We start from the raw sequence: 15,252 nt of genomic DNA, 5'->3' as shown, positions 1-15,252 counted from the left end.
TTTCTTCAAATGCCAGAATTTCATATTTATGATAAGCAAATGAGTTTAGCGAAGATAAAAAAAAAAAAAAAAAACCAAACTAAAGTTCTGTTAGATGACTGACAAATCTGGGATTCTAAAGTATCTCACTGATGCCTGTAATTCATTATGGAAACAGTATAGATAAACCATCTTGCATATATGAGGCATGAAATTCATAAAATAATTTTTAGATGGTTGTGAAGCACTTGGGGAAAACACATTAAAAGTTTGAAATTTATAATGTGCAAAATCACAGTATTTCTAATGCACTGGCCCCAGCGTTGTTACGTTCTCAGCAATAAGTACAGTGATCCACAATCTGTAAGGCTGGGTTCTTGATCGTCCTACCTCTTTATATGCCTGTCCTTTTATTGTACCTCTTCTCATTGCTTTGCTGTTTTTTGTAAACACACATCTTAGTCTACTTCACATGTTTTAATATTACAAGACAGTCTTCCAAAAGGAGTGAACAATTGCCGAGCACACAGGAAACCAGCATGTTTTGACTCCCACACCAATGTATTTCTCCATTAGGTCCCTTAACAACTCAGCTAGAAACAAGCGGCAGATTTTTTTCCCTGACTCAGTGAGTAATTGTCTGCACCGTAGTGACAGATGTGCAATATAGCAGCTTCTTCAGGAAAAAATTAACAGTTTGTCCAGCATGTCAGCTCGCTCTTTTTAGTGCTTGGGAGGTCTTGGCCCCATTATAGATGATTTAGAAATTGAGGCAAGCAAAGACCAGCTGCCTGCACGGAAAGCCTTCGTTAGTCGGCCTCATCTGCATTCCAGGACTCACTTACATCCAGAAATTGGTGGAGCCCCTCTGGCCACAAGATGAGTATGGGCTGACAATGCCTTGATTTGTTGAGAGAGAGAATAAATGGGTTTTTCAGAAGATGAGGAAATATCACCATTACTGGCCAATTTACAGCATTTTATCTGTTCTTCAAACATGTCACTTTTGTTATTGTTGCATGGTAATTACATAGTGAAACGGAAAGAAAACAAATTCTGGTTATGTATTCAGATGGATTGCAAAATCATATAATCCTGATAAATGCCCATTTATGATACACATGGATGAAAGGTTCATTTTAATTTTGAACGGCTAGCTCAGCCATAAATAGGATATAGGATTAAATTCCAGAGAATCTGATTACATCAAAGCAAACAGTCTTTCTCTTTACTTCTTCAGATTCAGGAAGTTACCATGAGGCATTTTCACAAACAGGATTTTCCTGAGACAACATGAAAAGTGAATTCAGAATTGCATTTTCAAAAGAATAACTCCCAGTGACGCCCAAAAGAGATCTGGTTCTGGGGATCATGATCTTAAAGGCTTCTCAAGAAGCCGGTGGACCAAAAGATTCAGTGTGCCAAAAGATTTCCACCTTGGAGGAATCGCCCAATTTTTTGAAGCTCACATTCCTGGTTGCTTCTCAAATCTCACCAAATATTTGGAGAGTAGAAATCCAATGCTTTTCTTTGTGTTCCTGTTTGGAAGATTATTTCTTCCCCATCCCCAAGCCAGTTATGGTAAAAGAATGTGAAAGTTTAGCTGATCATGAAAAGCTCAGAGATGCACGGGAACAAGGGGGAGCGGCACCCCAGGGCTACTACTTAAAATGTCAGGTGTGGAAAGTAATGAGTCTTTGCTTAGTAGGAACCCAGCAGAAGGAGTTTTCATGGTCCACTTGTCAGGTGGGTATATATTACTGCAAGCCTGTTAAACAAATGAGTATTTAGTGCCTATTGACTCCCAATTTTGCTGTGGCAGGGAAAAGGGGATACAAGAGGTACATTAGCACTTAACTGCCTTGGGCTGGGGTGGGAGGTCCGGAAGTGGTGAGAGACATGAGTCACTTCTGTTCGTGATCTGTTGGTTAGAATTGGCCACACGGGCCCAAATGAATTGCAGAGAAGCTGTAGATAGTAGGGGAGCATGTGGATACTTGGTGACCACTAATTCTACCATGTAATCTTGATAGGAAGCATCCAGACTGTGAAATATAAGGCCGGGTACAGTATCATGCCTGTAATCCCAGCACTTTGGTAGAACGAGGTGGGTGGATCACTAGCTGGGTGTGGTGGCACATGCCTGTAATCCCAGCTACTCAGGAGGCTGAGGCAGGAGAATTGCTTGAACCTGGGAGGCGGAGGTTGCGGTGAGCCAAGAACGCGCCATTGCACTCCAGGCTGGGCAACAAGAGCGAAACTCCATCTCAAAAAAAAAAGAAAGAAAAGAAATATCAAAGCAGCCTATACCATATTTCTTTGAATCTAAGATGCCATCAATCTTAAGACGCACCTCAATGTTATGTACCATTAAGAAAGAGAGAAAAACTACCAAATTGCAGTGCACCACCCATGATGACAACATATCCCAATTTCAGCTTTCTGGGGAGAGAGGGTTGGAGAAAAATGTTCATGTATTTTTACTTCCCTAAAGATCCCAATGAAGTCTGGCCGCAGTGGCTCATGCATGTAATCCCAATAATTGGGGAGGTAGAGGCAGGCAGATTACTTGAGGTCAGGAGTTCCAGACCAGCCTGAATAACATGGTGAAACCCCTTCTCTACTAATAAAAATAGAAAAATTAGCCAGGGGTGGTGGTACATGCCTGTAATCCCAGCTACTCGGGAGACTGAGGCACAAGAATCGCTTGAACCCGGGAAGTGGAGGTTGCAATGAGCCGAAGTCATGCCACTGCACTGCAGCCTGGGCAACAGAGAGAGACCCTCTCTCAAAACAAAAAAAAACAAATAAATAAAAATAAAAAATCCCAATGAAGATAGTCATATTAAACAGTCTTCCTAATTTCATAGCTGCCCCCACCAAGGGCACACCCTTAATAGTAAACTTTGGCTGTGGCTCCAAATGATGTTAGGTTTTAAAAATTACATTTGACTAAAACCTATAAACAATAAAAGTACAGAATTTAACTACCTGCCACTCAGTGACTAATTTCTTACTAGAGCTGACTGCAAGTCACTCAGGAAACATCAGCCATGCCCACCAAGGCCTTTGAAACCTATCATGGCTCTCCCTTGTGTATGCAGCTGATCACACAGAACCATGAAAGGGAGACACAGAACCCAGTGCCCAGCTCCAGCAGAGAATAGAGTTGTCTCAGGACTCTAAGAATAGCAAATGTTTTAACAGTTTCCTCAGATATGCTGTTTATTACAGATGTGCAGGTTGAAACTCTGTCTTTTCACAGTTGTTTTGGGAGTATATTCTAGAACAGTGTCTACCAGTCTTCAGACTGCACAAGAAGCACCAGAGGAGCACTTAAAAAAAACTGATATTCTTAAACTCTACTCTCAAAGAGGCACCTGAGAATGAGAATTCAGTTGAGCAAGACTGTCTTAGAAGAAATAGATGAGGTAATCACCAAACCTTTGCCCATAGCCAAGCTCGGTCTTCTATGGTGGATCCAACTGTGTCATCTGCCCAAGCTCTCCTTTTCTGGGAATTGTTCTAACACTCTCTGACCCTCTGTGGAAGAAAATTCCTGGGAATTTAGTGTTAGGACTAAGAGATTTCATTTCAGCCTTGATGTGACTGTTCTCTTTAAGGGAGGATATCGGGAAGCAAACAAACAGAGAAAGTCTGTAAATGAGAAAAAAATGAAACAGAGGATCAGAGAGAACAAAAATGGAGAGAAAATGTGTGTGTTTCCTACAACCCTAGAGACCTGGCTTAAGGTTGTCAGAGGTTCTCTTCCAAAAAGAAAAAAGGAACCTCACTTGGAATGTGGAGGAAGAAACACCTCTTTAGGAGAATATGACCTCCTTCCGTAGGACTGGCCTTTCACATTATTGGACAAAATATATTATTGGACAAAGTACTGACCATGTGAGCCAAACATCTCATTAGCAAACAGACAAATCAGAGGGTGAATCATTCACACTACACAAAGATTTTTCATGTTGTAAAAGAGCACAGAGTCCTTTTAGGTAGCATTTTCTGAAGTGCTTATTTACAGATCATTAAATACTTAACAGAGGGAAAAAGTAAAAGCTAAAGTGTTTAAGCCAGTATTTATTAAATATCCACCCTAGATCCAGATAACACAAATCTAAAATTATAATGATAGTTAATTGTCCAGCTTTTAGATTTTTATGTTAGCAGACAAGAAGCTAAAATAACAGCCTGCCCAGGTTAATACATCCCGAGTGTTCTAACACGGTTGTAATTCTTTTCTGAGGTCTTATTCTCAATCCCGTAAGATACCCCCTTATCTTATAATACATGTCCCCTTTTTTACAGGCTAAATTAGAGGTTTTCTGTTACTTCCACATAATACTAATTCTCTTGCTGGATGTTGGCTAATGTTTAAATGTATTGTAAAACACTGAAAAGTACTATGTTTGACCAACTGAATTTTCTCTGTGCAATCATCTCAGAATTTATAGGAGCTGTTACACCTTATAATGTTTTAGCAAAGTTCTATCTTGTGGCAGATGAGCATTTTAAGGGACATTGCCTAATTTTTCTGTTTAGCTCTCTTTTTTTGGTGGTGAAGGGTGGGGACAGGCTTTACCTCTGTTGATCAGGCTGAGATGCAGCAGCCCAATTATTGCTCACTGCAGCTCCAACCTCCTGGGCTCAAGTGATTCTCCCACATCAGCCTCCTGAGTAGCTGGAACTATAGGTGTGCACCACCATGCTCAGCTAATTTTTTTTTTGTAAGAGATAGGGTCTCACTATGCTGCCCAGGCTGGTCTCAAACTCCCAGGTTCAAGAAATCCTTCCGCCTCAGCCTCCCAAAGTGCCGGGATTACAGTTGTGAGCCACTGAACCCAGTCTCCCTTTTTAAAAATTGACCCAAACTCTATCAAATTCTAACCCTCTCATTCCTATCTATAGAGGAAATCCATTACTTCAAGGGACACTCATAAGATTGGAAGAGAATCCTGAATAATACTTAGTATTATTTTACATATAAGTAATAGATTACCTAAATTGTTGGACAACATCCAGCAGAGAATTAGTACCATAAAAATAATGGTAATATTTTACTAATGGTGTATAACATGTGATTTTTTCATTGAGCTATTTTACAGTTTTTATGTGCCACAGAGTAAGGGAGAGCATGGCAAGGCTGTGAAAAACAGAAGCCACTTCCTTTGGTCTTTCCATTCCATCTTATAACTATTGCTTCTCACACACTCAGGCTAGTCAGTTCCGCTGTTAGCTGTTGAGGGGAAACGTCTAAGTGCCTCTTCTGTGCTGGAGATTTCTTACACCATTTCTCAGTGGACATCACCGAAAAGTTTTACTACTCTTAGGTTCTTCTCAGTTACAAAGATTAGATAGCACTTCCACAATGCAGACTAATTAGGGAAAATCTCATTCCTAAATTAGCAGAAACTCCACATTATTTAATACTTACAGATAGGCAATGTTATTGTTTATTGAATAAAATTTTTTATTTAACTGAATGAATATTCTGATCCACATTGGTATACAGTGTTTGTATAGTATCAAGAGTTTCGAAAACTTTGATTTTCCTTAACTACTTTATTTGCCCTGTAACTTGCTTCTGCCATTAACTGATGTGATAAAACTATGATTATAGTGCACAGGCATACTAACCAAGCCCATGCTCCAATTACCACAAATTCAAAATGTGTAACGCCCACATACCTAACATTTGACAGTATCCTCTGATGTATGTCTCATGACGTGTCAGTCTCCTAGATCATAGATACAGAATAACACTAACTCAGCAACATGACTTTGAACAAGAGCCTGAGCATGATTTCCCAGAACAATGAAGAAGAAAGTCATGGGTTTTTTTCTATTAAAGAACTGCGGTCCAGGGTCAGTGACCCTAACTCCACATAAAATTTGTAGAATTGGAATGGGTTCAGAGAACACACAGATGATTAAAGGCTAAAGGGACTGACTTTAAGGAAAATATAGGCAAAGAATAATGTAAAGTTTGCTAAATAATGGCCACAGAGAGGGTTTAATAACCTCAAGAATATCTTAAAGACAGAAACATCAAGGAGGAATAAAATTTTTTTCAAGAATTACCCTTTAGTTCTAGAACGTGAAAAGTATGTATTGGTTGGTTTAAAATTTTTAAGAAGTGGTGGTAGACGGGGGGATGGCACTGGGTTTTGAGTAAAAAGAAGCCAAAAGACATTTATTTTAAAAGAAGACATTAAACTAATCAAAAGATGAGCTAGTATGAGATATCAGTCTAAATTAGCTGAAACCCTTTGTGAATCCGTTGACGGCAACATTTCAGCCCTACTCCAGGGTGATGGGCAGAAATGTTTTAATACACCTAAGAGTCTAACCTCTTCTCTCCATTTCCTAATCATGTCTGGCAGTAGATTAAGCCAGAAAAGGTTTTTGTGGTGCGCCTCACATTGGACGTATGCATTATTGTGCATTCCTGTGTTGATGAGTTGCATAGGGTTTTTCTGTGACCCTCTCTGGGTCCATTCTTTAATCTGACTTTGGCACTAGTGAAAATAACCGAAGTACCTTGCAGGTCATTAGGCTAGGTAAACGGCTCATTACAGAGTGAAATGAGACCAATGATAGTCATATTGTGCCAATGCAGAATGTGTCTAATTCCTATTATCTAATTAAATGCCACTTGCTAAGTATTTATGGAGCATCTGCCATATGCTTCTCACCAAGTTGGTTGCTTCAAGGATTCATAAGAATTTTATACTGTACTCTCCACCCACAAGGGACTTAGAATCTTTTTGGAAATATGCAACATATATTCAGGAATGATATTCAGAATAGTTCATAATCAGACTGGCACAGGCACCAGTCAATGAGACTGGAAACCCATCTTATCTGAATGAATGCCAGCTATTAATAATTGACAAAGTGTCATGGTGCATGCCGGTGAATACCAGCCTTGCTTTCATCTGATTTTTTTTAACTGTTGGAGAAAAAAATGTCTAAAATCGTATACTGGTTCTAATCAAATGCCAATATATATGATGGAATGTAAATGCCGGATATGCAACTCTTCCTTGTCCACAGCACACACCATGAGGGTGTGACTTTCTTGTCCAAAGTCAGAGTGGCTGCTTGCACAATTTTCTTTGAGGGAAAATATTTTTTTAAGCAAATGCAGAAGAAATGAGGCACACAGGCAGCCTCCAGCTGCATTCCTTAACTAAGAGGAACATTCAGCTAAATCTGTAAACAAAATGTCTGCCAGAGGTGACAAGAAAATGTAGCTCCATGCCTTCCACTGAGTATAATTTCTTAGTGAGGCCAGCTGGCATTTTGCAAAAGTTTACCTGTTGTCAAACCTGCTGGTGACTGTGCTGTTCTGATTTAGATATAAAGGATTGACTCACAGGTGTCTGTAAAATCATTCTGCAGGATGATAATTCCCAACTTTAACACCAAAATAAGAGGCAAATCATCAGTGCTGGCTGCTGTTTGAATCTCACGCTTAACTCAGTCTTTAGAGGTTGTCTGTGCCATTGGGAGAGGAGGTCACCGGGCAGGCTCAGGATGGGCTTAGCAAAGGCAGGCTGCCTCTGCTTGGCACTGCCGGCTGCCCGTGGAGGGTTCCCCCAGCTTGGGCCCTGTGTGAGTGAACGGCCCATAAGGACACAAAGTGGTTTTCGAAATCTGAATAAGAGCTCAGTTATCATCTATGAAATTGTGGATCATGGAATAGGAACTATGAAGAGATTCTGTTTTTCACGTTGTTTTATTGGCAAGCATCCTGAGCGATACTCTTTCCATAATAAACTATCATCGGACACAATTGTTTCAGAATATGGTCTCGGTGTTTGATTGCAGGGTCTGCAGGCTTCAGACAGTGGGAATGCAATACTTAAGCTTCTTCACTTATTGCCTGCTGGTGTACAAATATAGGATTTGGCAATTTAGCCTAAAGCCTTCGTCTCTCCCGCTACATCCACCCGCTCTGGGAGGTTCCAAGAATGCAACTTTTCACAGGCTCCCAGGCAAGAGGAAGCCCATAGAGCTGAAATCAGAGCCAGGGTGTGGGCCTGCCTTATGCATAATCCACCCACAAAACACAGTCTGATGGATCCCTTGCTAGAGTTGAACTTTGGGCTCCCCACCACTGAAATAAAAAAATAAATAACTGCCAAATCCTCATAAATGCTGAAAAGAAGCAGCTGGTAGCCAAAAGACCACTTTAATAATAGGAATAAAAATAAAAGTAAAGCTGGGTACAAAAAGGCTTATATCTGTAAAAAGAGAATTAATGTAAAGAAGGGGATCAAAGCCACGTTTGTGTCATGCCACTTCGTCGCAGAGGCAGGCAGGAGAAGGGAAGGCATTTCAAAATCAGAAACCAGCCTGACGCCCACCAGATAATAGCACAAAATGCACCTTAAAATCCTGGTGTTAACATGCTCTATCGGGATAGGGATGGAGTTATTTCCATTTCCTCTTACAGAAGAAGAATCTCCCTATAACGACAATGTCGATGGGATAGCGTTCTTTGTACAGAGGCATCCATGCTGACCCTACCTGGCAGCGGAGTGTTCCCTGAATTTTGTTGAACCAAAATGCTTTGCTAGTAACTGAGTTCTCAAGTCCTCGATCACCGGGCAACCTGTCTATTTGCTGAGCCTAAGGTCATTTTTATGGAATATGTGTTAACCCGATGGGGTCTGGATACATGTGCAAGGTAAACAATGATTCATAAAATTGAGGGTTTAAATCTGTGTGGGAAATGTTTGGGGCTGCTATACACTCACGTAAACCCTGTCAGTATTTGGAGAGCAATCTGTTCATTTTGTTTCCTTTCTGCCCTCATCTGGCATTCAACTTAACAAGGGAAGATGAGAGTAAGGTGCTGAGATGCAGCGTGGAATGCTGGGAAAGGAGCAGATTCATGAGCACAGTCCTCTCCCTTCATTTACACACTGGGTTGTCTTGGGCAGCGCCCGCCCTTGGAAGCCTCAGTTTCTTCTGTTTTCTTCTCCTGTTTTGCCAGAGGGTTACAGTGAAGATCAAATGAGGCCAGGCATGGTGGCTCATGCCTGTAATGCCAACACTTTTGAGGCCAAGGCAGGAGGATTGCTTAAAGTCAAGAGTTTGAGATCAGCCTGGGCAACATAGTGAGACCTCGTCTCTACAAATAATAATAATAATAATAAATTAATTAAAAAATAGCCGATCATGTGCCTGTAGTCCCAGCTACTTGGGAGGCTGAGGCAGGAGGATTGCTTGAGTCAGGAGTTTGAGGCTGCAGTGAGCTATGATGGTGCCACTGCACTCCAGCCTCGGTGACAGAGCAACAGAGCAACAGAGTGAGACCCTGTCCCCGACCCCCTCACCACACACATAAAATATCTAACAAAGTAATATTATGTAAAGCATTTTGAAAATTAAAATGCTACGGAAATTTGTACAAAAATGTTTATGACAAGTACCCCAAAAGCTTATATAATGCATTAAGTATTCAAAAATTAATGACTTCTGCCTACAGAGGTAATAAAACCAGGTGTTTTCCTGCTGAGCTTTAAAGAAAATTAAGCCTTCTGTAGACAGAGATGGAGGTAAGCTCGGCCAATGGAGGCAAAGGAATGTAAACTGAAGTGGAAAAATGTGTATATGGCTTGTTCAAAATCTAGAAAGTAGTCTCATTTGTCTAGAGCATGAGACATTGTATTATTTAAGAAAAAAATTTTTTTTTCGGTGTCTATCACAAGATTTTCCATCCTTTCATTTCAAATGTTAGTTTCCACAATGCCAATGGGTAAATATTTACAGCTCAATTTGTATTTTAGCTTTTTTATGCAATAGTCCCTGCTGTAGACCGCGTTAACATGAACCATAAAAAAATTCAAAATAGTTTCCCAATTTCCTTTGCTGTTCTTTGCTATAATGGCTGATATTTTATGATAATGTTTCTATTGTTTTAATATTCTTGCTTTTCTCATTCATATTCTAAGAGATTACTGTTAGTGCCAACACATTTGATTTATCATTTAGAGAAAGCACTTGTTCAAAAAGTCAGTACTGGGTATTAAATGATGATTGCCTGCAATGAATTTCTTCTCAACATCTGCAAAGACAATTTTGCCTTTTCTTCTTCCACTTAACTCTAAATGAGAGATCTTAAATATACTTAAGTAGGATTCATATCAGCTTAGAAAATATCTTCTTAAAACCTAAGACGTTAAAAACAGTTAGTTTCTAATGACTATTTTCTTGGTTAAAGTAAAATACACACATGTGTACCAACATAACATTAAAGAATGATACTTACACCCTTTTCCTAAAATCCTGGTTAATACTACACAATTAAAATACTTATCTTCCTTTTCACATCATTTCTATTTCTATTTTATACTTATGAAGTATTTTATAGTTTATCAATTGCTCTTCGTTTCAGAAAATATTTATTTCTTCTTGACCATTGAATCATGAAAATACAAGCAAGCAAAAGTAAAGTTGTTATTTTAAAATAAGCTTTCAGTTTTGTTATACCTACCTCCAAGTGAAAGTACTTACCTTATACATACTATGTGACAACTCCAACTGTATTCTTCGTGTGTATATTACAGGATTAACTTCTTTTTATTTTATTTTTATTTATTTATTTATTTATTTATTTATTTATTTATTGAGACAGAGTCTCACTCTTTTGCCCATGCTGGAGTGAAGTGGCATGATCTCAGCTCATTGCGAGCTCTTCCCCCCTGGTTCAAGTGATTCTCCTGCCTCAGCCTCCAAGTAGCTGGGATTACAGGCATCTGCTACCATGCCTGTCTAATTGCAGGGTTAATTTCTAACAGTTGACTGAGGCTTTATAACATTGAGATTATAGCAAATAGAGTAATCTTAAAGTGACATTTGAAAGAAAATGTTGTGTAAGGAAAAATAATTATTTTATTTTGTCTTGTAAGAGACAGTGTCGCAGCCAGCAATCAATTCAAAAAGTCACATTCATTGGTATTTGTCACCTTTGTATGGTATCTGTTATTTTATTTGAGGCCAATGAGACATTTATTCATCTAATTTTGACCCCACCATGCCCCAGCCGTAATATGGGAAGCTAAGTGGGGAAGGCAGAAACATAAAACTAAGTTAAATTCCTCACCTTAAACAATCTTGAATAATGACAGAAGAATACAATTATTTGTTTATGTACTTAAATAAATAATTGCAATAACAATTGACCCAAACTATAAGATGGGTCTGTACAAAGAATTAAATAAATATAGAGGAGGAAATGACCCATTCTGTCTTCATGGAAGACAATGTTTTTGCTGAATCTTAAAGAATGAATGGTGACCAGGTACGGTGGCTCAAGCTTGTAATCCCAGCACTTTGAGAGGCCAAGGTAGTTGGATCACCCAAGGTCAGGAGTTCGAGACCAGCCTGACCAATATGGTGAAACCCTGTCTCTTCTAAAAATAGAAAAATTAGCTGGGCATGGTAGTGGATGCCTGTAATCCCAGCTACTCAGGAGGCTGAGGCAGGAGAATCGCTTGAACCTGGGAGGTGGAGTTTGCAGTGAACTGAGATAGTGCCTGGATGATGGAGGGAGACCATGTGTCAAAAAAAAAGAATGAATGGGAATTTGGCAAATAGAGGAGAGGGTAAATATTCATGGGAAAGTTAATCACTCAGACAATAGCACAGAGCTGGGAGGACATGACGTAATTTTAGGAAGGACAAATGGTTTCGTAGAAGAAGAATGCAGGATTTTTGAAAGTAGTGGCATGAGATGATGGAGGTGAAGTGGGACCAGACAGAGAAGAACAACTGGTTGGAACAGAGCCTGGCACATAGTAAGAACTATATGAGTATTTGTTAACTAAAACACAAACAGTGCAACGGACCCCAGTAGGCACAGCCATAATTCAGGGAACAGAAGAGAAGTTTAAATATGTTAATTAATGTCTTCAGAGACATTAGAGAGACTATTGCTACTATAACAATTACATGAAGAACTTGTCATGAACACGACAAATCAAAGAGCAAAAAAATATTCTTGGAAGTTAGAAATACAACTGCCAGCAGGCGCAATGGCTCACGCCTGTAATCCCAGCACTTTGGGAGGCCGAGTTAGGTGGATCACCTGAGGTCAGGAATTCAAGACCAGCCTGGCCAACATGGTGAAACCTCGTCTCTACTAACATTACAAAAATTAGCCAGGTGTGGTGGTGGGTGCCTGTAACCCCAGCTATTCAGGAGGCTGAGGCAGGAGAATCACTTGAACCCAGAAGGCGGATGTTGCAGTGAGCTGAGATTGTGCCATTGCACTCCAGCCTGGGTAACAGAGTGAGACTCTGTCTCAAAGAAAAGAAAAGAAAAGAAAGAAAGAAAGAAGAAATACAACTGCCAAAATAAGAGGTCCCACAATGGAGATGAATGATAAATTTACCAGGGCTGAAGGAAAAGAGATGGTAAATATAAGGAAACTTAAGAATAATGAAGACTAGTCATATTTAACATTAATTTACCAAGAGTTCCAGTAGAAGGCAATTTGGGCAATGGAAGGAAGAGAAAATCCAACAAATAAAAAAAGGAAAATTTACCTGGGCAAAATAAATAAATAAATCCATAAAACAATGTAAATCTTCACATGGAAATGAATCCCTGAGTGCCAAACAGGACAAATACAGAGAAAACTGATATAGTTTTGAAGAGGTAAGGGAGGTGTATTTGTGGAACATATTATCTACACAGGAATGTAAATCAAATGGGCATCAGACTTTTCATAACAGTTAACGGGTTCTAGGAACCATTGGAGCAGTGTTTTCAAAGTGATTGGAGGAAAGATTTTGAACCTAGAGTTCTGCTAGCTGGTAAAACTATCAATGAAAAGTAAGAGCAAAATAGAGACATTTTATACGTGCCAAAGCTCAGAAAGCATTCCGCTTTTAAACTTGATATGAGTAAACCCCTTTTGAATCCTACAGGAAAAAAAATTACTCGAGTAAGTGGTCCAGTGGAATAAAAAAGAATCTATGAAAGGAAACATCCTGGGATATGAAAATAGAGAAAGAAAAGATGGAGTCAGAAAAATTAAAACGGAATCTTCCACACTGAAAGGTTTGCCTTAGGAAAGTTTAAATGATGTAGGATTGCATGATTCCGTCTCTTCTAAATGGCTCCATCTACACTACTTTGTTCTAAACTTTAAAACGTTTACATAGCCAGGCCCTGCGCGGTGGCACACGCCAGTAATCCCAGCACTTTGGGAGGCTGAGGCGAGTGGAGCCCAGGAGTTGGAGACCAGCCTTGCTTACATGGCAAAACCCTGTCTCTACTAAAAATACAAAAATTAGCCAGGCATGGTGAGGGGCACCTGTAATTCCAGCTACTTGGGAGGCTGAGGTGGGAGAACTGCTTGAATCTGGGAGGTGCAGGTTGCAGTGAGCGGAGATCACCTCAATGCACACCAGCCTGGGTGATAGAGCGAGACTGTCAAAAACAATAAATAAATAAATAAATAAATAAATAAATAAATAAAGCCGGACACGGTGGCTCACGCCTATAATCCCAGCACTTTGGGAGGCCGAGGCGGGTGGATCACAAGGTCAGGAGACTGAGACCATCCTGGCTAACATGGTGAAACCCTGTCTCCACCAAAACCGCAAAAAATTAGCCGGGTGTGGTGGTGGGCACCTGTAGACCCAACTACTTGGGAAACTGAGGCAGGAGAATGGCGTGAACCCGGGAGGCAGAGCTTTTGCAGTGAGCCAAGATCACGCCACTGAGCTCCGGCCTGGGCAACAGAGTGAGACTCAGTCTCAAAAAAACAAAAAACAAAAAACAAACAAACGAACAAAATTTACATAAATGTAATATTTTAGATTCCGTTTCTTTCAATTTTTAAACAACCTGTAGACAATATTTGAAAGATCTAATAGAATTACCAAAGAAAAATAAACATTATAAACCTTGACAATAAAAATAGTAATATAAGAAACAAAACTGAGGGAGTAGAAGAATGCTAATTTCCTCACAGCTAGTTAGTATAGTCTACCTAAGTTGATAAATTAAGAAATACGCAATGAATACATCACTGGTAAAAATAACATAATAAAACATGGGCCGTGGAGATGAGATTGGCTTGTAGAAGACTGGATTGATTATTTTTAACATACACAAAATAACTGTGGGATATTGTTCCTACCTTGTGAGAATTTGAACGCAGCTGAGATGAATACAAATCAGAGGTAGCTCCACCTCCAGTCTTGTCACACAGCTGCCTCTTCCTCATTCTTTAGGTCTCAAGGGTCCTTCTTAAAAGCTATTTGCAAACCATACCATCTAAAGTGGTCTATCGTTCTACCAGTTCCTAGCCTTAGATAAATTGATTTCTGACACCTCTTACATAAATCAAATGTCCAGAGCAAATGGCATGGTGATATGGTTACACACATTAAATTTGGTGTTGCCTGGTCTGATAATTTTCCAACATTAGCAAATAAAGAGAAGCTAAATTGTGGGTTCATTTTATTCAGCTGATATTTTACATTCATGATTAAAGAAACTTACTTCCATAAACCTGAGAACATTTTCTAGGTAGTGAGTGTCTTCTAGACAATGTATAATACTTATGAAGGAATTTTTATATATCCATGATAGCTCAGGAAACACATAGAAGCAGACATGTAAGACGATACTCTCGTCGAAAGAATTACATAATGGAAATTAACATTATGAAGATAGGCCATCCATTCTAACATGTAAATACATAGAAGTACACCATTGTGTATCAGGCTATAAAGTTATAAAACTCATTACCCATAAGGAGTCATACTGGAGAGAAAGATAAATGAATTTAAATAGAGTTTAAACACAATCCTGAATGGCAATGCTAAAAACAGTTATTAAAAGAAAGTGAAATATAGTCAAGGATTCAACTGATTATGAACATCACTTGATATGTTTTACAGAGAAAATGTCGAATTTTCGTTAATATGGAAAGTCAGTTATAAGAGTGTTCATTGTATATAGGTATATGTATTTTATTTCACTAAATATAACGATATGTATGCTATATATTTTATTGTGTATATAATTTATGAATTTTAATCTATAAATTTACAATGATTTCAAAGAGAAATAAATTGCTCAATTCCTTGAAGCTATTGTTGGCAAGCAGACTGCAAAGTAAATAGGCTTTATTTCTGTTCAGTCTTAACACAGGAGCCTACATGTATTGTCAGAGGCAAAACGAGAAAGAGGGTCTTCTTCCAGAATCCATTTCTTTAATGGATAGCATTTCTG

This window comes from Piliocolobus tephrosceles, chromosome 1 (genome assembly GCF_002776525.5).
Source record: "Piliocolobus tephrosceles isolate RC106 chromosome 1, ASM277652v3, whole genome shotgun sequence".
NCBI lineage: Eukaryota > Metazoa > Chordata > Mammalia > Primates > Cercopithecidae > Piliocolobus > Piliocolobus tephrosceles.
Note: the sequence above shows the minus strand (reverse complement) of the source record.